General features: G+C 38.0%; 1 protein-coding gene across 1 annotated transcript in view; it reads right to left on the bottom strand.

The window, feature by feature from the left end:
* SLC25A13 (solute carrier family 25 member 13) overlaps window positions 1-21,262 on the bottom strand; it is a 332,699-nt gene extending 311,437 nt beyond the window's left edge. The window contains exons 1-2 of the transcript XR_003795231.1: window positions 21,086-21,262; window positions 19,646-19,757 (exon numbers count right to left, since the gene is read on the bottom strand). The gene's annotated coding sequence lies outside the window, so the exon portion shown is untranslated. The remainder of the gene's footprint in view (window positions 1-19,645; window positions 19,758-21,085) is intronic.
* Window positions 21,263-22,757: the final 1,495 nt, after the last annotated feature.

Here is a 22,757-nt window from a genome sequence, read left to right as displayed (position 1 = left end):
GAGGAAACCGTAAACAAAATGAAAAGAAAACCTATGGACTGGGAGAAAGTATTTGTAAATGATGCAACTGATAAGGGGTTGATTTCCAAAGTATACAGATAGCTTATAAAACTTAATGTCATAAAACCAAACAACCCAATCAAAAATGGGCAGAAGATCTACGTAGACATTTCTCCAAAGAAGACATAAAGATAGCCAACAGGCACATGGAAAGATGATCAACATTGCTAATTATTAGAGAAATCCAAATCAAAATCACAATGCAGTATCACCTCACACTGGTCAGAATGGCCATCATCAAGAAGTCTACAAATAATGAATGCTGGAGAGGGTGTGGAGAAAAGAGAACCCTTTTACACTGTTGGTGGGAATATAAATTGCTGCAGCTGCTATAGAAAACAGTATGGAGGTTCCTTAAATAACTAAAAATAGAGCTACCATATGATCCAGCAATCCCACTCCTGGGCATATATCTGGAAAAGATGAAAACTAATTTAAAAAGATACATGCACCCCAATGTTCATAGCAGCACTATTTACAATAGCCAAGACATGGAAGCAACATAAATGTCCATCTATAGATGAATGGATAAAGAAGATGTGGTACATATATACAATGGAATATTACCCAGCCATAAAAAATAATGAAATAATGCCATTTGCAGCAACATGGATGGACCTAGAGATTATCAGACTAAGTGAAGTAAGTCAGACAAAGACAAATATTATATGATATCACTTATATGTGGAATCTAAAAATTAATACCAATGAATTTATTTACAAAACAGAAACAGACTCACAGACATAGAAAACAAATATATGGTTACCAAAGGGAAAAGAGGGGAGGGATAAATTAGGAGTATGGGATTAATAGATACACACTATTATATATAAAATAAACAACATCCTACTGTATAGTACAGGGAACTATATTCAGTTTCTTATAATAATCTATAATGGAAAATAATCTGAAAAAATATGTATATATAACCGAATCACTTTGCTGTACACCTGAAACTAACACAGTATTGTAAATCAACTATACTTCAATAAAAAAAAGAAACTATTTCAGATAAAACAAACTAAGCTGAAATTTTAAAAAGAAGGTTTTAAAAGTTTGGATGAAAGCCACTTTGTAGTGCCCTTTTTGAGATGCCCGTGACCTATACTCACATAAAGTACATGTAGTTACTCTCATTTAACTATAATGCCCCATCCTTTAATCACTCCTGATGAATAAATTCACTGTATTTTGTGCATAGAATTTTTTCCTGACTTGAGTGGTTTCCTTTAAAGAAACAAAACCCTTATAAAATACTTTCTGTTAAGAGCTTCTTTTTCCTCCAAAATGAAAATAGCTTAAAAACTATTGAAGATATACATGCTTACTTTCATAGTTTTTAAAGATATTAAAAAAATTATGTAGCATATAAAGTAGAAGAATAAATTTACCTGTGATCCCAGGTACAACTGCTGGTGTACATCAGGTACAATTGCTGTTAACATTTCCACATATTTCTTTGAAGTATTTTTCTATGCATACACTCTGCTACACATCATGTAAAACATGTTTTGAGAAAAGCAAAAAAATAACCTCATACATTTATTTATGCAACTATAGATATCCTGAATACATACATATCCTGAAAAAAAATACACAGACATACACACACATATACATATTTCACTGTCTATAGAGATAGATTTCATCATCTTCAGTGGTTATACAGTATCTCAATTCATGAATGTATCATCAGATTTTTTCACTGAAGGACATTTAATTTTTCCAATATTTGCCTTTATAAACAATAGTGTGATGAACATTTTTGTACATATATTTTTGTGTAGTGCCCAGTTATTTCTATTGAATATATTTCTTAAACTGGAACTCAAACTGTACACACATGTGCAGTTTTAATATTGGCTATGAGAAAAGTTGGTACAATCTATAGTAGTAAAATGTTGCATCTGGTATGGAAATACTGAAAGGTTTGGACTTTATTAGAAAAAAGAATGACATTGTTTCTTGAAAATGCTTTTTTATTGACTTTAAAATACTTGGTCTTTGTTGGTTAAGGACCAAACTGAATGCTCTGAAAGTAGTAATAACTGACCAGAAAAGTTCACTTAAGAAAAATATTTACACAACCATATGATTGGGTCCCCAGCTGGAATATTTAGTGGATTTCTAAGGCTCACACTATTTTGAAACTTAAGGAATACAAATACCTTATCATTGTTCATTGAGAATAACTCCCTCCTTCATTCTTTTATTTTTTAAATATTCACATGACCTATATTTTCAAATGATGATTAGATTCAGACAAAAATAGGGTTAAATTGATGGATAACGGGGAAAATATTTAATCCAGAAGCAATTATACCACAACATATCCCTCTCTTAAGTAATCTTAGGCTCAAGAATGAGTTGCCCCTGAAAGATGAAATTAAATTGTTTGAGACCATAACGTTGATATTATTGAACGAGTTAAGGAAGAAGTACTATTATTTTTGTGTTATGAATTCATCTACTGTGCTGTACAATGATGGCCTGTCACTCTTTTTTTTTTTTAACATCTTTATTGGAGTATAATTGCTTCACAATGGTGTGTCAGTTTCTGCTTTATAACAAGGTGAATCAGTTATACATATACATATGTGCCTATATCTCTTCCCTTGTGCATCTCCCTCCCTCCCACCCTCCCTATCCCACCACTCTAGGACGTCACAAACCACTGAGCCGATCTCCCTGTGCTATGCGGCTGCTTCCCACTAGCTATCTATTTTAATTTGGTAGTGTATATATGTCCATGCCACTCTCTCACTTTGTCACAGCTTACCCTTCCCCCTCTCCGTATCCTCAAGTCCATTCTCTAGTAGGTCTGTGTCTTTATTCCTGGCTTACCCCTAGGTTCTTCATGACCTTTTTTTTTTCTTAGATTCCATATATATGTGTTAGCATATGGTATTTGTTTTTCTCTTTCTGACTTACTTCACTCTGTATGACACACTCTAGGCCCATCCACCTCACTACAAATAACTCAATTTCATTTCCTTTTATGGCTGAGTAATATTCCATTGTATATATGTGCCACATCTTCTTTATCCATTCATCTGTCGCTGGACACTTAGGTTGCTTCATTGTCCTGGCTATTGTAAATAGAGCTGCAATGAACATTTTGGAACATGACTCTTTTTGAATTATGGTTTGCTCAGGGTATATGCCCAGTAGTGGGATTGCTGGGTCGTATGGTAGTTCTATTCCTAGGTTTTTAAGGAACCTCCATACTGTTCTCCATAGTGGCTGTATCAATTTACATTCCCACCAACAGTGCAAGAGTGTTCCCTTTTCTCCACACCCTCTCCAGAATTTATTGTTTCTAGATTTTTTGATGATGGCCATTCTGAACGGTATGAGAAGATATCTCATTTTAGTTTTGATTTGCATTTCTTTAATGATTAATGATGTTGAGCATTCTTTCATGTGTTTGTTGGCAATCTGTATATCTTCTTTGGAGAAATGTCTATTTTTGTCTTCTGCCCATTTTTGGATTGCGTTGCTTGTTTTTTTTTTTTTTTTTTTGTGGTATGCGGGCCTCTCACTGTTGTGGCCTCTTCCGTTGTGAAGCACAGTCTCCGGATGCGCAGGCTCAGCAGCCATGGCTCACGGGCCCAGCCGCTCCACGGCATGTGGGATCTTCCTGGACCGGGGCACGAACCCGTGTCCCCTGCATCAGCAGGCGGACTCTCAACCACTGCGCCACCAGGGAAGCCCCGCGTTGCTTGTTTTTTTGTTATTGAGCTGGTTGTAAATTTTGGAGATTAATCCTTTGTCAGTTGCTTCATTTGCAAATATTTTCTCCCATTCTGAGGGTTGTCTTTTGGCCTTGTTTATGGTTTCCTTTGCTGTGCAAAAGGTTTGAAGTTTCATTAGGTCCCATTTGTTTATTTTTGTTTTTATTTCCATTTCTCTAGGAGGTGGGCCAAAAAGGATCTTGCTGTGATTTATGTCATAGAGTGTTCTGCCTATGTTTTCCTCTAAGAGTTTGATAGTTTCTAGCCTTACATTTAGGTCTATAATCCATTTTGAGTTTATTTTTGTGTATGGTGTTAGGGATTGTTCCAATTTCATACTTTTACATGTACCTGTCCAGTTTGCCCAGCACCACTTATTGAAGAGGCTGTCCTTTCTCCACTGTACATTCCTGCCTCCTTTATCAAAGATAAGGTGACCATATGTGAGTGGGTTTATCTCTGGGCTTTCTGTCTTGTTCCATTGATCTATATTTCTGTTTTTGTGCCAGTACCATACTGTCTTGATTACTGTAGCTTTGTAGTATAGTCTAAAGTCAGGGAGCCTGATTCCTCCAGCTCCGTTTTTTGTTCTCAAGATTGCTTTGGCTATTCGGGGTCTTTTGCGTTTCCATACAAATTGTGAAATTTTTTGTTCTAGTTCTGTGAAAAATGCCAGTGGTAGTTTGATAGGGATTGTATTGAATCTGTAGATTGCTTTGGGTAGTAGAGTCATTTTCACAATGTTGATTCTTACAATCCAAGAACATGGTATATCTCTCCATCTATTTGTATCATCCTTAATTTCTTTCATCAGTGTCTTATAATTTTCTGAGTACAGGTCTTTTGTCTCCTTAGGTAGGTTTATTCCTAGATATTTTATTCTTTTTGTTGCAATGGTAAATGGGAGTGTTTTCTTAATTTCACGTTCAGAGTTTTCATCATTAGTGTATAGGAATGCCAGAGATTTCTGTGCATTAATTTTGTATCCTGCTACTTTGCCAAATTCATTGATTAGCTCTAGTAGTTTTCTGGTAGCATCTTTAGGATTCTCTATGTATAGTATCATGTCATCTGCAAACAGTGACAGCTTTGCTTCTTCTTTTCCGATTTAGATTCCTTTTATTTCCTTTTCTTCTCTGATTGCTGTGGCTAGAACTTCCAAAACTATGTTGAATAATAGTGGTGAGCGTGGGCAACCTTGTCTTGTTCCTGATCTTAGTGGAAATGGTTTCACTTTTTTACCATTGAGGATGATGCTGGCTGTGGGTTCGTCATATATGGCCTTTATTATGTTGAGGAAAGATCCCTCTATGTCTATTTTCTACAGGGTTTTTATCATAAATGGGTGTTGAATATTGTCGAAAGCATTCTCTTCATCCATTGAGATGATCATATGTTTTTTTCCCTTCAATTTGTTAATATGGTGTATTACGTTGATTGATTTGCATATACTGAAGAATCCTTGCATTCCTGGAATAAACCCCACTTGATCATGGTGTAGGATCCTTTTAATGTGCTGTTGGATTCTGTTTGCTAGTATTTTGTTGAGGATTTTTGCATCTATGTTCATCAGTGATATTGGCCTGTAGTTTTCTTTCTTTGTGACATCTTTGTCTGGTTTTGGTATCAGGGTGATGGTGGCCTCGTAGAATGAGTTTGGGAGTGTTCCTCCCTCTGCTATATTTTGGAAGAGTTTGAGAAGGATAGGTGTTAACTCTTCTCTAAATGTTTGATAGAATTCGCCTGTGAAGCCATCTGGTCCTGGGCTTTTGTTTATTGGAAGATTTTTAATCACAGTTTCAATTTCATTACTTGTGATTTGTCTCTTCATATTTTCTATTTCTTCCAGGTTCAGTCTTGGAAGGTTGTGCATTTCTAAGAATTTGTCCATTTCTTCCAGGTTGTCCATTTTATTGGCATAGAGTTGCCTGTAGTCATCTCTCATGATCCTTTGTATTTCTGCAGTGTCAGTTGTTACTTCTCCTTTTTCATTTCTAATTCTATTGATTTGAGTCTTCTCCCTTTTTTTCTTGATGAGTCTGGCTAATGGTTTATCAATTTTGTTTATCTTCTAAAAGAACCAGGTTTTAGTTTTATTGATCTTTGCTATCATTTCCTTCATTTCTTTTTCATTTATTTCTGATCTGATCTTTATGATTTCTTTCCTTCTGCTAACTTTGGGTTTTTTTTTGTTCTTCCTTCTCTAATTGCTTTAGGTGCAAGGTTAGGTTGTTTATTTGAGATGTTTCCTGTTTCTTAAGGTAGGATTGTATTGCTATAAACTTCCCTCTTAGAACTGCTTTTGCTGCATCCCATAGGTTTTGGGTTGTTGTGTTTCCATTGTCATTTGTTTCTAGGTATTTTTTGATTTCCTCTTTGATTTCTTCAGTGATCACTTCGTTATTAAGCAGTGTATTGTTTAGCCTCCATGTGTTTGTATTGTTTACAGATCTTTTCCTTTAATTGATATCTAGTCTCATAGCGTTGTGGTTGGAAAAGATGCTTGATACAATTTCAATTTTCTTCAATTTACCAAGGCTTGATTTGTTACCCAAGATTTGATCTATCCTGGATAATGGTCCATGAGCACTTGAGAAAACTGTGTATTCTGTTGTTTTTGGATGGAATGTCCTATAAATATCAATTAAATCCATCTTGTTTAATGTATCATTTAAAGCTTGTGTTTCCTTATTTATTTTCATTTTGGATGATCTGTCCATTGGTGAAAGTTGGGTGTTAAAGTCCCCACTATGATTGTGTTACTGTCAGTTTCCCCTTCTATGGCTGTTAGTATTTGCCTTAGGTAGTGAGGTGCTCCTATGTTGAGTGCATATATATTTACAATTGTTATATCTTCTTCTTCGATTGACCCCTTGATCATTATGTAGTGTCCTTCTTTGTCTCTTGAAATAGTCTTTATTTTAAAGCCTACTTTTTCTGATATGAGAATTGCTACTCCAGTTTTCTTCTGATTTCCATTTGCATGGAATATCTTTTTCCATCCCCTCACTTTCAGTCTGTATGTGTCCCTAGGTCTGAAGTGGGTCTCTTGTAGACAGCATATATATGGGTCTTGTTTTTGTATCCATTCAGCCAGTCTGTGTCTTTTGGCGGGAGCATTTAATCCATTTACATTTAAGTTAATTATCGATATGTATGTTCCTATTCCCATTTTCGTAATTGTTTTGAGTTTGTTATTGTAGGTCTTTTCCTTCTCTTGTGTTTCTTGCCTAGAGAAGTTCCTTTAGCATTTGTTGTAAAGCTGGTTTGGTGGTGCTGAACTCTGGCCTATCACTCCTGACAACATAGAAAAGAGATGCACTTTGATCTCTAGAAAGTTAAAGCTGCAGGTAGGAATCAGTGTGGATGATAGACTTCCTGTTTCAGACTCTCAAACACAGAAACTCCAGGACAGGAGGAAAACCTATCTTATAACAAATGGGAGAGATACCTTCAACAGAAACTGCTCCTCTATGTATAAACACCTTTCAAAATATGTAGACCAGTGGAGAATCTTATTTCTAGCAACACTACTGCCATCACCTCAAAATTCCACATCTTTTTCAGACATTAGAAATATAAATCAACTGGTTTAATTTGAAACCTGTGCCTCCTTTTTAAATTTTATTTATTTATTTTGCAGTATGCAGGCCCCCCACCGCTGTGGCCTCTCCCGCTACGGAGCACAGGCTCCGGATGCGCAGGCTCAGTGGCCATGGCTCACGGGCCCAGCCGTTCCGCGGCATGTGGAATCTTTCCCAGACTGGGGCACGAACCCGTGTCCCCTGCATCGGCAGGCGGACTCTCAACCACTGTGCCACCAGGGAAGCCTCCCTCCTTTTTTTACATTAATTTTTATTGGAGTATAGTTGATTTACAATTTTTTGTTAGTTTCTGCTGTACAGCAAAGTGAATCAGTTATACATATACCCATATCCACTCTTTTTTAGATTCTTTTCCCATATAGGTCGTTACAGAGTATTGAGTAGAGTTTCCTGTGCTATACAGCAGGTCCTTATTAGTTATCTATTTTATATATAATAGTGTGTATATGTCAATCCCAACCTCCCAACTTATCTCCAATCTCCTTTCCCCCTTGGTAAAGATAAATTTGTTTTCTACATCTGTGACTATATCTCTGTATTGTAAATGAGTTCATTTATACCATTTTTTAAGATTCCACATATAAGTGATATCATATGATATTTGTCTTTGTCTGACTTACTTCACTCAGTATGACAATCTCTAGGTCCATCCATGTCACTGCAAATGGCATTATTTCATTCTTTTTTTATGGCTGAGTATTCCATTGTATATATGTACCACATCTACTTTATCCATTCATCTGTTGATGGACATTTAGGTTGCTTCCATGTCTTGGCTATGGAAGTGTTGCAATGAACATTGGGATGCATGTATCTTTTCAAATTATGAAACCCATGACTCTTAATGAGACAAGTTAGTGAAAGGATTAATTAACAGTTGTCCACAAATATTCAAAGCACCCATCAGTCTCTTCTGAATAAATGGAAAGGATAACAGATAAAGCCTAAGAAGGTGCTTTGTGACTAGAATTTGCCATACTACTGTGAGTTATTATTAACACATTTAAAGAAAAGTTGAAGAGACAATGGCTAATTTGAACCAACCTATTAATCTAGAATTACTTATGATGGAAAAGAAATTTTTATAATGGAATTAGACACAGGCTTCAAGAATACCAGTGCTATAACAAAGAAGAGGCTAACTGATTGTTTCTCTCCATCTTTATTCTACCTCTTCTCAGTCCCCTCCCCCCCCCCAGAATACAGGTTTAAGTTTAATCTAGAGCTTTAAATTAGATGTTAGAAATATTTTTTGATGATGCATATATTTTAACTACTGCAATGGGACTATAAAACAACATATAAAATCAATTTCCCTAGAAAATGTTTAATAAAAAAGTTGCTATTATTGGTCTGGGTTGGTTTGGCTCTTAGAGAGACATGAAAAGAGGGGATCCTGAAAACTTTTCAGTTCCTTGAGTCTGTACCATACTTTGGACTCTGCCTCATCTGAGTGTTAGGAAGTCCTGCGCAATTACCCTCTATGATTCTGCAAATAATCTCTATTTGGGAGAAAGTTTATTCTAATAATGAGTGGATATAGCTCCGATGTTTGTTTCCCTTCATTTTCCCAACATCTACAGAGAGGTATTCTGCCTCAGTATTATTATTTACTGTCTCTTCCTGATGATATCATTGTAGCCTACTTGATTTTAAAGATTTGTTTATACACTTTTACACACACATTCATTAATAATGGAAAATAAAAAAAGATACATTTGTACCAAGTAATTCTGCCTAAGGAAATTTGAGCTTTTTTGTGTGTTTTAACCTGTTGACCAGAGCTGGCCATTTGCATGAACTACAAAGGCAGCCACTGACTACAATGATTGGTTGAGGGACATAGATCCAACATGTTATACCCTTATCCTCCCTGTATTTGTCAAATTGCTTGAAGATCTTAACATTAGGATAATTCTTGAATGGCCTTCTTAAGAACCCAAGAGTTTGAATTTACTTGGGAGAAGAAATATACTACTTGGTTAATATAGCAGCCTGGTTAATTTATATGGTCACCCCAATATTCCACTAGGCAGAGAATAGATCTCAGAGGGAAAATGAAGGCAAAGGTTAAGAATTGAAAGGAAGTTGATTGTGTAACTGTGGGAACAGAGGTTCCTGCCCAGGCCCAATCCTGGATGCCCACAGAAAGGCTTGATGTTAGGTCTTACTTGGCCCTACTGCCTAGTAAAGAGGCTGGTGCTGCATGAATAAATAAAGGAATGAATATGTGGGTGTCAATGTGAGAGGGTGTTTAATAAGTGTTGATGGTAGAGGAGGCCTCATAAAAGTGAGAGTACCTAGATAGGGGTGGTATGGATATATAGGGAACAAATTTAATTTTTTTAAGGGTGCCTCTCAAGATTTGGAATTTGTTTTGGGAACAGTCCCCCCTAGCAGTTGCTTCTTGTGGGATTTTCTGAGGGTAGAAGTGGCAGGGTCCTCTTTTATGGCCTCTCTTTCTGTATACTAGCCCACAGTGTCAGCCATATTTTCCCCAGGGCCATTGCACAGACCATCACCAAGGAACTCAGTCCTCTGTCCAGTATACCTTGCCGATGGGGACATCAATCTTCCTCACAGTTGTTCCTCCCAGGTTTTCATAATAAAAATGTTCTCAGCTATTTGGGCAAGGACTTTTTTTTCCCAGACTAGATGCAAAAATACCTCTTTGCACTGGGCCTATCTCATATGTCTTTTCAAAGCAGCATGGGGGAAAAAAAAAGACTTAGAAGAGATTCACAGTTTTTCACAGTAAACTCAAACCTTTCTGATGTGGGTTCCTGACATCTTTGGCTGAACTGAGCAGCGGGGGGGCAAGGAGGAGGTAATGGTGGTCAAGTAACTTCCAGCACTCAACCACCATCCTGTTTGGGTTGAGGGCCTCAAGTAACACACTTGGTGGGAGGCCTGGGCTGAGCAGGATGAGTCTTCCTCCCAGGGAGCCAAGGAGAACACAAGATCATTGTCAATAAGGTTCAGGGGATGCTGCAGAAGGCTTGGGCAGTGGCTGTCCCCAAATACCCACTGCCAGGGAGTCCACAGAGCAGCACTGGCTGTGACCTCAAAGGGATGGAGGAAACTGCCACGCTGGTCTGGGGTCAAACTGTGTGTGGTGACAGGGAAAGGAATGTGGACTTTGGCTGAGTGAAGAGAGGAAATATGGGAACCTAGGAGAAGAGCCACCTGAATTTGTTGAAGATTTACCACCAGCCAGGGAGGGTAATGTTTCTTGACCCTCAAGATGTGATTTAGGAAGCCCCAATCTATTCGCTGCTTTGAGAAGTCTCACTCTCTATTGGGTACCATCTCAACAAACAACATGAGCTCTTTAGTGGGGGACAGAACTAATTGTTGGGTCCATTCCATGGAGAGTCAAGGTACATCAAAGGAAGAAGTCATTTCATAAGCACACAGATTTGTCCTTGACTTGGATTGTTGTAAAACTAAGTTGCAACTAGAAATTAACAGAAAACTCTCAAAGGGGGAAATTACTTAGTAAAGTCTTAATTACAGCTGTGAATGGTGGAATCCAGCAGGTTGGATTAGGAACAGGAATATCTGGGATGGAGCCCGTTGTCTTCCATTTTCTAGTTGTGATGGATTTGAGTAAGTCACAAAACCTGAGTTTCAGTTTCATTCCTATAAAATGAGGATAATCATTCCTTTCCTATGTCTCTCACAGTGTTGTTGTGAAGGCCATAGGTGGAAAACATTCTTTCAATTCTAAAGTTCCACACAAGTGCAAAGATTTATATTTGCTAGAGATCAGATACCTTTCCTCCCATTTCCTAAACGCCACTCTGCCACTGCACAGAATACAAAAGGTTGACTCACAGTAAATACTAAAACAAAGAAACAAAAAAAAATCATGTAGCTATAGAGCAAATATTGTGATGGAATGATCTCACATTGCAACAAACAATGGGACAGTCCTAGTCCTATACAGTTGGAGTTCCAAAGCCCAGCTAGTTGCATGTTATTGTCAAGGCCTGCATTCAGAAAACTTCAACATTTACCTTTATTTTATTATTATTTTTTTTATAACTTAAACCACTCTTTCTTAGCTGATTAGCACAGACATAAACCAGAAAAGACTGCTCTGTGACCTCAGAAGTTTGAACAAATAATACTCCATCCAGGCTGTAATTACACAAGAGAGATAACAAAGACAAATGTGGACCATTTGTAATAACCTCTGAATGTTGATATGAAACTGTTCACATCCAGCTGATTTCTATAGAGAGTAAAATAAAAAGGAATCAAAATATTATGTACTAGTAATATGAGGTAAGACTCTAAGAAGTATAATTCAACTTCTATTACTGATGGAAATGCTCTAGGAATAGAAAAAGAAACAGAGAAAACTGCATTGTTAAAGACCTTAAGTCCTTCAGAGCTGCCTTAAATCCTTTTTATAACAAGACAGGACATAAACCAATGCAGATAGACACACATTAAAATATGTCCAGAATTCTTCCCTGCACATATTTTTAGTCTATTTCTACCTGGCCAAAAGGAATACAGAATTAGAAAAAGTGGCTGATGAAATAAATCTCCACAAGGGAACCAAATAATCATTTAGTCCAATAACTGAAGACAAACATTAAAAGAAGGTGCTTTTTTGGTTTGTTGTACCTCTATTGCTCTTCACTGCCCCCCACCCCCCCACCATAATAGCAGTTTTAGGGGCTTATCTTCTACTTCTCTTTGTTTTACGCGTCACTGTCATACTCTGCATAACTGAAATGGCCACTGGGACTGGGAATGCAGGGGAATTCTGAAATGAAATCTATAAGAACTATTTATACAACTCTTAATCACCCAATTTAATTGACCTTTCACATAAATGTCTAGGATTAGGGGAAGAGTTACTTAAATTTAGACTCAGCAGGTGAGTATACTACAGTTTTATGAAAGAAAGTTATTAATCTTTGCAATGATGTACTGAAGTGGTTAAAAGTTTAGAGTTGTCAAATTCTAACATACCTCAGGATTAGGTTTGAAGGAAGGCTTCCTTTTTTCCAGTTGTCTAAAGATGGAGCCAGATGCAGGGTGATTTAGTAGTAAGAGCCCAGGACTCAGAGCCAAGTCCCAGCTCCAGACCTCACTCAGGGTAAGACTTGATCACATCACTTATCACTTTGAGCCTTAGGTTCATTATCTGTAAATGGGGTTTATAGAACAGCTCTGTCTACCCTACTAGATTCTTATAAAAACCAAATTAAATAAGGTTTTAAGTTAGTACTTTCGTCTTCCTTAATAGCAGGCATGTGTTGTGTTCATCTTTATCTCTTTAACCCCTAACCCTTAACGTTGCATATACCAGACCCTTGACCAATCATGTTCCATTGTGTTGTGCTGCCCTTTAAATAAACCACATCAGGCCCCTGCTATGCCCTGGCTTGGGAGTGTGGATTTGACTGTCCCAGTGGCTATTTATCCCTTTGGTCCATCACACCTGATCAAGGTGATCTTCTCTGATGAAGTACAGTGTAGTCTTTTTTTTTTTTTTTTTTTTTACAGTGTAGTCTTCCATTATATCATGCTGTTTTCCTGTGGTCACCATTCATCAACACAGTGTCATTTGTCATATAAAAGGATTTGCTATTCAAGAGCCTGGGGTCTGTTCTGTGTTAGCTAACAGTTATCCACCACGGGACGGCTAACAATACCACTCAGCGGGAAATCATGCTTTAAATGATTTGTTTTATTTTAGTCATGTCATCCTGTGTAGCTCTGCATTGCTTTATCTGGGCTATGGAAATAGTTTCGAGTGTGAGTGGTCAGAATCAAGCAGTGTTCTCTCACTTCATCGAATGTGGCACATATTCTCTCTGGAAAATCCTATGGACATTTTGCAGACCTGCTTATCTCAGGAAGACTGAAGTTTTTAGAAGGCTGCTCTTCCTATTTAGGGGTAAGTGGCAAGGGGAGGAAATGTTCGCTACTGTTTGGATTGTGTTTTCTTAGCTTGGCAAAGGATTAGAACTTAATGGGATTGATTAATGACTCACACACGGGAGACAAGGTCCAGTAGTTTGGGCTGAATGAGGCTGAGTGCCTATTTTGCTTTTCACTCTCCCAGGACCTTTAGCAACTGTAAAGTATCTACTTCCCCACTTTACTCTTGGGGGTAGATTAGACCGAGAAGAAATGTATTTTGAGTAGACTTCAATGTACCTTATCTGCAGCTCTCTGGGGAATGTCACCCCCAAGAGAATGATATGTCTGATTTCATAGAGACAATGGGGTTGAGCACTTAAACTCTTTTGAAATGGCTTTCCGAAATTATCTCATTTGATTTTATGAGATTTGCTTCCAGAACTTTTCATTTGGGAAGGTTAGACTATCAGACTGATTTGGTGGAGAAGTCAGCACCTTAGCAAGAAGATAAGACTCAGGATGTAAGTGCCCAGAGGTCTGGCACCACTCACCAGCCTGGCATGCCCTATTATAGTGGCTGGGCGTGTTTCTGTCCACCTTTCCACAGCCCCTTCCCAGCTGAAGTGCAAGTCCCTGAAGAGTAGAAACCAGATCTTACCCATATTTTGGTTCATGTGTTGATAGTGTTTCAATGTGTTAGCTGCTGCTGCTAATGAGTGTTTTCCTTATTAATGTATACATGTATGCAACAAATAATTGGACATATTCTAGGCAATAAGGCTACGGATGTGAGCCAAAGCAAGCTCCCTACCTTCATGGAGTTTGCTTTCTGATGGTGGAGAAAGGCTTCCATGAACAATCAAATTAATATTCAATCTTGTATCAGGTTGCTATGAGTGTGATAAAAAAAAATGAAGCAGATTAAAGGCATAGAGAGTCACAAGGAACACTGTTTTAGATCAGGCAGCCAGGAAAGGTCATTCAGAGGAAGTGACATTTGAGCAGGGGCCTGAGTGGAGAAAGGAAGGGAGCCATGTCGATGTGTACCTAGGAAAAGTGCTTTCCAGATGAAGGGACAGAGCAAGTACCAGGGCGGTATAGGACTGTGGTTAAGAAAATGGTCTCTGGAGTTTGGTTGACTAGGTTCAAATTCTGGCTCCTCCACTTATATCTCTGCATGAAATCATTATGATTACAATTGTTGGTGTTCTTTCAGTACTCACCACACATCAGTTACAATGCTAAATCTTTTACATAAGCTTTCCTGTTGAATTCTCACATCAACCCCACAAAAGCAGTACTATTATGGATCCTATTCTACCAACAAAGAAATGAGGCAAAAAGAGGTTAGTGAATAGTGGAGCCAGGATTCAATCCCTGCAGTTTGACTGGAGAGACAGTAGTTTTAAAACAAAATAAAATGTGGGATGAGCATAGCCAGATGTGGGAAAATTGGGACACTTGCCCTTTTTTATGTCTCTCTCTCCTGCCAGTGACCTCTTTTCTTCCAACACTGCCTTGGGCCTTCTGAACTGGTTTGGGAGTGGTGTACCCATATGCATTACCACCTCTTTTTCTGGACTTTTCCACACAGAAATTATTCCTGGTTCCCACACCTTGGGGAACAGCCATCCTGGTCTTAGTAAAAACTGTCAAATTAAGTTCAGCAAAAGTGCCAGTGGGAATTGTGATTTAGCAGAAATAGCAGGAAATGATAAGTCTTGGCTTTGCAAGTAACCAGCTGTGTGACCTAGGTCAAGCAATTGGATCTCTGAGCCTCAGTTTCCTCCTACATAAAATGAATTGGTACTATTTCTACTCTCTTCTCACCTAATATTAAATATTATTTCTCCTGTAGAAATCAAATGAGGTCACACGTGGTAAAGTAAAATGTAAGCTTTATTCGAGGACAGCATATTGCTATACATATGCAAACACATCCTGTGATGTTTAATTTCTTGACTATTAGAATATGTTACTGGGACAAACTTCTGGCCTTTTTTCACATATCTGTTTCTGATGTCATACTTTACCACTCCTTCCAATTCTTCAAATTTCATTGCTCAGAACAATGAAAATTGGACTTTCGCCAACAATTTACTTTAAAATATTCGCTTCTTTAAAAACTAAAAATTAGAGCAGTTTGTACCTTTTGGAATTGAAGCTATTTGACTCTATAATATCAGACATGTGTATTTATTTTATTGTACAGAAAAAATCTCTGTTAACCAGAATGCTAAGAGGATTAAGAGGTTTTAAATAACTTATTCCTGGTTAACTAAAAGGCAAAAATGCATTAGAAACCCCTTTCTTTTTTTATACTGTAGACAATACTTTTAAAATACATCATTTACTTCTCTGATTTAGGAAGTAGAGCCCAATGAGGATAACCAAATCTCTGTTTGTATATGTGTGTGTGCTTGCGTGCGTATGAAGGCAGGGGGTGGGGAGAGAGAGAGAGAGATTATTATTATATTTTGGAGAACAGAATTGACACTTTGAACTTCTCTGTTCAGTGTACAACACTATATATACAGTCACAGGCAACGTAAGAAATTGAATTAACGAAGAAATAACCTTTAGAACATCACTTAGAATAATGAAGACTCATTACAAATTAAAAAGACGTTAATAATAAAATCTACATAGTGGTTAAGGGCTTAGGCTCAAAGCCAGTCCACTTGGGTTGGAATCCTGGCTTGGTTACTTAGTAGCTCTGTGGCTCTGGATAAGTTACTTAACTTCTCTGGGTCCCTAATGTTCTCATCTGTAAAATTAAGATAATAATAATAATACCTACTTCATAGAGTTATTCAAGTAAAGGCAGTACCTGATGCATAGAAAGTGCCCTATAAACGTTAGAATTATTTCTGTGTTGTTGGTGGTGAGCACTTAACTATGTCTTTAACATACTAATCCACAACAACTCTGTAAAGCAGGTACTATTATTATCTTTATTTTACAGAGGAGAAAATGAAATAGACAAAATGAGTAACTTGCCTAAGGCCACTTAGCTAGTACCAATGTGGCTGAGAACCCATCCCACACCTGTCTGGCTCCAAATCCATGGTCCTAACCTCCATCCTTAGCCACTTTGGTCACATATTTCCTGATCTCAATCCTTCTTATCACCTATCCTATTTTTCATTATTTACCTTTGTTCTCAGGGTTAGAATAAACAAAGCATTTATGAAATGGAATGGCACTGAAAAATCAAAATTGAGATCTGATAGTTTGACTGCATTTAATGAGGTTTGGGGGCATTATTTGTTAGTGAACATGGTCATTTAAATAAATCACATATTGGGAGTGGCCTTGAATAAATTATTTTAAAATTAATATTTCTTTTGCATCAAACCTACTAAAGTCATCACAAGATTCACCTAGAGCAATTTTATTCTGTTTGGCTTTGGGATGCTTGGAAAATTTTTTTCAGTTAATGTTCTGTCTTAGAATGTATTCTTCCAGAGGTCCAGGTTAAACTCTCAATGGTGCCTAGAACACCCACTTGGGTGCATATTCACATTATTTGACATGGGCGATGGATTGCTTGACAGATGTAGCCTGTGAAGATGCGAGGATGGGGTGAAGAAAGGTATGCATGATCAAGTCTGTCTTTTCCAGTAACAGTAATGGGTCATGGCTGCATTTTGAAGGGAAAGGGAAAATTACTTTTCCAACCCAGAGTATAAAGCTATGACTCATGCTGGAATTGTTCCAGAATGCTGGTCAAATTATCCAGATTGACAACTAAAGCTTAAAGATCTTGGGAAGACAACACAGAGAGCTGAAATGCAGGGACAGACACATGGGAAGCTTAGATTCATTGGAAAAACATGAACTGGTTTGAGAAAAAGAATAAGAAAAGCAGAGTGTATAACATTAAAAAAAAAAAATCAAAGAAATGCCTTTAAAATAACTTTCCTGATCTCCTTAGATAATGCTAGGAACTCCAAACTCCCTACCCAGCAAATTAATGGGATATCCAAAGAAAACCAATCCCTCCTTGTAAACAAAGTGGAAATTTCCTTCTTTCCAAAAGGCCCCAGTCCCAGCCATAGAGGAAGCAAGGAGACGAAAACACATTTCTGCCTGAAATGACCTCCTATTTTAAGAAAAAACAACAGCCTCAAAAGAAGGAAAGGAAAAAACAAAGTTCCACCCAGAAGGAAATTGTATGTAAACAGCCCAAAGGGAGACCAAGACTGAGAGGGCTGGAATACTGAAATAAGCAAGGAGCAAATGCCTCTGACATTGTCATTAGCCTCTGACAATATCAGAATCTGAGCTTTGAGACAACTGCTTTGTGATTGAAAAAAAAGGGTTGGGGTAAGGGAGGATCCGGACAAAAGCAAGCTGGTTGAAAGGTCCCTTCTGAAGCCGTGGAAAGTTTGATCTCTGAAGTTTGCCTACTTTTTCAGGACTCTGCTAGTGTGCAACCTGGGGGAGCTCAGCAACCACAAAGCGCTGGCTATAATTTTCTGCAATTTGTCACATGCCCTCTTCAAGCCCTGGTGAGATGGTTTTCTTTTGTTTTTAAGCTGCGAATGGTAACAAGGTAATTCAGGCAAGATAAGAGCAAACTGGAATCTTCCTTCAGTTCATCTAAGCCTGGAAGCTATGCTAGCCCATTGGTGTATTTTAATTTTATTTTTTTCTGCATATGTATTCGGTTTGGCCCACACAGCACTCATTTTCCCCTCTCTTTTTGGATCCAACATTCAAAAATCAAGAGATTCCAAGTCAAAATTGGATTTCTATTTACTCTTGAAAAATCTGGTCACACGGGTTCCAGATTCCTGTGGGGTAACATCTGAAGCTGAATACCTGCTGCCCCTGCTCACATGGAGCCTCCACAGGACACCCTGATAGTCCCCATTGTGCTGGCTCTACTCAGTTCTGTTACCTCTTTGCCCCACCCACGGAAACTTGTGTTGGGTTCTAAACTTATCCATAGACATTTTTAGGAGTATCCGCAGTCTAATCCAGGACTGCAGCAGCCTGCTAAGAAGGATTCTAAGGCCAGCTGGGCTTGGCACAGGAGTTATGATTAGTTGTTGATATTCTCTTTGGCCACAGAGGGAGTGGGTGGCAGCACAGATGCCATGTATTTGTCCTCTCTGATTAGCTACATCTCTGGTTTAAGCCTGTATCTTGCCTTTAAATAGGACCCAGGCTGCTTCTCAGTGCACTCTCTCCATAAACATTCTTGAAACCCAGTAGTGTTCATCTCATCTCAAAACCTCTAAACAAAACCTTATGGAATCTCATTGACTCTCTTGAAATTTCATTATTCCCACCTCCTTTCATAGGCCCTCAGCCACTTTACAAGCAGCTCCTGGTATAATTCAAACAGAGCTCCAAATAAGTGAAAGAGAAAGCACTGATAACTTGTTTTAAGGTGATATGTGCTATGGCTTCTATTTAACTACCTATCTATCTATCTATCTATCTATCTATCTATCTATCTATCTATCTACCTATCTATCTATCCATCCATTTAGACTCCTAGCTGCCTGCCATAGGAGTCTGGCCTACAGGTATTCTCTCTTCTTCTCTAAGTGGCTTTTCACATCCTCACCATGGTTCTCCATCTACTGTCCCTTGGCCAAACTCTACAATTAATGGAGGCCAGTACCTAACCAAACCTTTCACACAAAATGGCCCACTAGAAGTCCAGGGGTGGGAATCTTGGTGAGCTGCTTTTAAAAGACCTCTGACCCTTAAATGAAACCTCTTTGGTGCTTTTATGGATTCTGTTGTTGGACCCACAAAGACCCTTAAGAATAATGCCTGGAGCCAGCTGGTCCCTGCCATCATTGAAACCCAAAGGGAGGAGCCCCACAGGCGAGGAACTGCTCGCTAGATGTCTTGAAGTTGCTTGTATTTCAAAAGAATTCAGCTTATCACCACTGTGGCTTTTAGCCTCTCTAATAAAGCAGGTTTTAAAAAGCTAAAAACGTAATCTGCCTTTTAAATCTTCTCTTCCTGCTGAGTCTAAATGGGGTTGCAGCAAAATGCCTGGCCAGCATTAGAGTTCTCTGAAGCCAATCAACTGAAATAGGTTTGCTTGGGGGATTTGAAATATATTTGAAAACACTGCAGGGGTGGCGCAAAATAACTGAACAAAGGTGAATTACATGAAAGGAAGAAGCAGGTGGAGGTTTATAAAACTAAAGAATCACTTGTATATTTTGGAAACATCAGTAATTGAGACAGGGATGCTGACCTTAGAAGTTCATCTATCTGATCATAAAAATGGTTTTCATTTGGCATTAAAAAAAGATTGTGATAATGAACAAGGCTTCAAATACACAGCCCGGAATAGCCAAGGTTGTGTAAAATCCTTGAAGAAATACCTTTGTATCCAAAGAGAGGCTGAGGCTAAAACAGGTCACAGGCAAGGACGGGCATTACTGTGATGTTTTCTCAGCAGCTTTGAGTAGGGCAGCATCATACATTTTCTTCATCCTATTGAAAATGTGGAGTACACTGAGAGTTGATTTTTTGGTAACACAAACTCTAGTTTGCTCTTGTATCCCATGGAAAAAAGAAAATCAAGGTAAGAATTGCCACAGCAAAATCACTATAGATAAACTGTATTTTTTGTGAAGACAAAATTAAGATTGTGGCATGCGACACATTGTACTCAATAATTTCCTGAAAGGTAACGTACCTATGGATCAAAGTCATTTAGAATAAGGATGATTTATAGAGTAATAAATGTAAACTATGGGTTATCCAACAACATGCAAATTTTCTGATAGGGCAAATTTGGGTGACTGCCCCCTGCCAAGGGACATCTCTCTAAGGCCTTAAGAGAGGAACGAGACCAGCTTTCGGGTAAATTTGCAGGTTGGATGACATGAGTTGTCTTACAATTTTACTTGGCCAAAGTGAGTTCTATACTTAAGGAAGAGGATAATTTAGCAGTGCAAAATACTCTGAAAATAATACATTTCTCTGCAAGAGGGTCTTTAATGTTGCTTTTCCTATATTTTCCTATACTTTGACTCTGTATGGAATATATAGAGAGTGGACAAAGTTGCCAGAAGTTCTTGTTCACTTTGTTGGATGATGGTACGGGGGTACAAACTTGAAAATGCAACTTTTGCCAGCACACAATTGCTTATTATCCTTTGAAGGCCAACATGTGTGCTGAAAGAAATGCCTCAGAACACTTGAGAAGGTGGATGCATATGAGTAAATTGCAAGGGTTTCAAGCATTGGTTTGGATAAGAATGGAAAAATTCAGTTGCTTAGCCAAGGCAGTTCCAAACGACTTTGATCTGGATATCTCAGGAGAACGAGCTTGTGCCGTCCCAGAATTTTCTGGTTTTGGCTGGGAAAGCATATAGTAAAGAAATAAATACAAAATAAAACCCAAAGTTTTTAATGGGTTTTTAGAACTTCCACTTCTGGCTACAAATGGGAGACAAAAGGCAAATAGATATTGTTTTAAAAATGCTAAGCCAGGCCTTTTCTAACCTCAAGAAAACATTGGGGTTTGATTAGGTTCAGATTTGGGGCAAGTTTCAGGACAGTGTTTGTTCTAGCAACTTCCTCCCCATCTCTGTGGAAAGTGTTGGTCTGCTGTGGTTCTGGAAGCCATGTCTGAAGGCTCTAGGCTGGGGCATCATGAGACAGGCTCCAAAATCTGTCATTTGTGCCTCTGCCCACGCTTCCTTCAGTGTGTTCCCTGGAGCCAGGCCTCCCCAACTGTATGAGCCTTTTCATGACTAAGCAGAGCCCAGACCTCTTCTTGTCTCAGCGCTTTACAGTAGAATCTCTCTGTTTACCTCCCATCTCCAGGCATCTCTTGTGTTAATCCATCCCTGGTGCCTCAGATGAGCATTTGTTCCATTTCTGCCTTCAGCTGAGCTTCATTTCACTTCTCTATCTAAGCTGCCCTTTGGATTCAGGGATATTTCTTATGTTCAGTCAGCAGGTACTTTTGGTTGTATTATTCATTTAGCTCTGGAAATCCACTTCTATCTGGGAGATATTTTCTAGAAGGAAAGATAGTGATGTCTCCTGTGAAATAAAAGGAGGACAGAGAGGAAATTAATATTCTGTGAGAATCAAAAATGCTCCAGGCTTGGTTGAGAAGCTTAGTCAAGGATCTCATTTAATCTTGATATCAGTATAATATATAACATATTGTTGTAAATATCAAAAGGGATAATTCATGTAAGATACTCAGAACACAGCCTGGCACATAGTAAGGAGTCAATAAATTTGAGTTATAATGATTATTTCTTAACTTTTTTCCTAGAAAGGAAGGGACTCATTAATCTGTTCATTTCAGTCAGGATCTCCTAAATTGGCTTGCTATTTATAGGGCTCCATAAATGTTTGCTGAACATGACTGAGTGAATGGACTCTTGCCAGAAGTATCTTGCTACTGTTGCTGACTTTCTGGTTAACTAGATATAATTTGCCAGATTAATTTATTCCCCTTTAAAAACCCATAGTTTTGAAGAAGAATCTGACATCAAAATGGTTGAGATAAGACAAAAATTTCCCCCTTATTTCATCTTTGTTTATTTTTCTTCACCTTATGTTATTATCCCTGAATTCTAATGAGCCATATACTTCTTATGCTTGGATGAAATATAAATACACTACTTAGATACAACTGTTTGATAAACCCAACCAGGGAATGCAATGTTTTGCAGACACAGAGACTAGGTTGAAATCAAGCCATGGGAATAAAAAAGTAAGAGTGTGAGAAAATAGAATATTGCCTGAAAAACATTATGATTGAGGAAGCCAATACAGGCAAATACTGCAGGAACAGCAAGGATTTGGAATGCATTTTTTAGCTGTAACTGGGGCAACATAGAATAATGGAAAAGCTCAAATCTCTAGCACTTACTCCAAATCTTATCCAGTTTTCTCATCTGTAAAGTGAAAAAGTCATGTACGTGAACTTCATAACTTCCTAACCCTAATATCGTATGATTTTATTTAATAATAATAATTTACATGTATAGATTTTTCACCCTTTGAAAACTCTTTTACATTGTCCTATTAAATATAGGGCTACTACACTAGTGGGTGCACATAAATTATTTGATAAAGAAAAAATACAAAGGCCCAAATCTATATATTACTATAAAAAATGTGATGCACCTAAATCTGTTGAATAACTTGTCAATCACGATGTGAAAAATAAATTTAACTTATTATTTAGCCACCCAGGATGTTAGAATGGAAGACGCTCAGAAACCACGGAGTCACCTTCTTTATCATAGATGATGAAAAGTAAAAGAACAGGCTCAAGGTCACTTGGCTTCTGGTTGAGATCTCTGAAGTCCCAATAGGCTATTCTTTACTCAACATCAATGTCACTGAATTGATTGCTAAATTGATTATACCAACAGTCCCATGCAACTCAGACAATCTTCTGAGCAAAATAGAGACATATAAGTAGTGAAAGATATTAAAAGTCAGAGAAGGAAGAAATTT

This window comes from Monodon monoceros, unplaced genomic scaffold, assembly GCF_005190385.1.
Source record: "Monodon monoceros isolate NGI ecotype Baffin Bay Population unplaced genomic scaffold, NGI_Narwhal_1 Super_Scaffold_2, whole genome shotgun sequence".
Lineage (NCBI taxonomy): Eukaryota > Metazoa > Chordata > Mammalia > Artiodactyla > Monodontidae > Monodon > Monodon monoceros.
Note: the sequence above shows the minus strand (reverse complement) of the source record. Positions and strands in the feature narration are given on the sequence as shown.